Source organism: Myotis davidii, unplaced genomic scaffold (genome assembly GCF_000327345.1).
Source record: "Myotis davidii unplaced genomic scaffold, ASM32734v1 scaffold110, whole genome shotgun sequence".
NCBI classification, from domain to species: Eukaryota; Metazoa; Chordata; class Mammalia; order Chiroptera; family Vespertilionidae; genus Myotis; species Myotis davidii.
The window spans coordinates 397,485-398,838 of NW_006283436.1; positions in this window are offsets into that span (position 1 = coordinate 397,485).

Below are 1,354 nucleotides of genomic sequence, written 5' to 3' on the forward strand. Positions count from 1 at the left end.
CACTTTGAAAAACCCTAACTTAACTCTGGTGCCGTGTCACATATAGAAATTTTTTTATATTTGCAACCATAGTAAAACAAAGATTTATATTTTTGATATTTATTTTATGTATTTAAATGCCATTTAACAAAGAAAAGTCAACCAAAAAAATGAGTTCGTGTGTCACCTCTGACACGCGTGTCATAGGTTCGCCATCACTGCTCTAGGATGACTTTGGTTACAAGAACTAGAAGAGCATGATACAAATTATTTCAAATAATCATGAAATGTGTTGTCTTTTCAGAGTGAGAAAATAGTTGCCAGAAACCTTCTTTCATCTCAGTGCCACAACTGGTTGCAGAGTATCCTAAAATAGTGGTTCTCAAAGTACACTCCTTATCACACGCAAGACCTACTAAATCAGGTGTGCGGGGTGAGGCTCAACGCTGTTTTAACAAGCCCTCCAGGTAATTCTGATACACACTCATACGTGCAAACCAGTTCTCTGAGCCCATCCTGGGGAAGGAAAGGTTACTACAATTGGTTAAAACTGTCTGACTGTGCATCCTGGGGTTTAGGAGAAGGGTCTCTCCTGAGGGCAGATAACTGAATAAAACCGATACTTTGATAGCAGAGAAGGTATCAGAGAATGGGAGTGTGGAGGGCTGAGTGGATAAACGTTGAGAAGGCAACCTTTGCACATTCTTTCTCTTTAAACAGCATAGTGAAGGAGAAAGACCAGGAGCTTTTAAATCCAAACACATTCAGTTTGGAGACCTCATTCCAACCCTTAGTGAAACAAATGGCAAGTTATTGCATGATAGGCACCTCTGCTTTGTCATCTCTGAAATTAGGATAATGCTCTTATCAAAGAGGTTTTTTTGACTGCGATCTAGTAAGCACTGAGTAAATTGTAATTTCTCCTCACAATTTCATCAAAGCTCCCACTAGGCAAGATTAGCACTTTGGGGCTTTATTTTTGTTTCATTTCTAACTGGCCAGTTAGATGGATCAGAACATCTCAAAGTGTTACTTTATTATTTATCTACTAGAGGCCCAGTGCATGACATTTGTACACTGGGGGGGCGGGGAGGGGGGGAGTGTTCCCCTCAGCCCAGCCTGCGCCCTCTTGCAGTTTGGGATCCCTTGAGGGATGTCTGCCTGCTGGTGGGGAATGGGCCTAAGCTGGCAGATGGACGTCCCTGTAGGGGTCCTTAGCGCTTAGTGCTGCCTCAGAGGTGGGAGAGGCTCTCACCACTGCCACTGCACTTGCCAGCCGTGAGCCCAGCTTGTAGCTAGTGGCGCTCACTGCATTGAGCATCTGCTCCCTGGTGGTCAGTTCGCCTCATAGCACCCGGTTGTTCCACCATTGGGT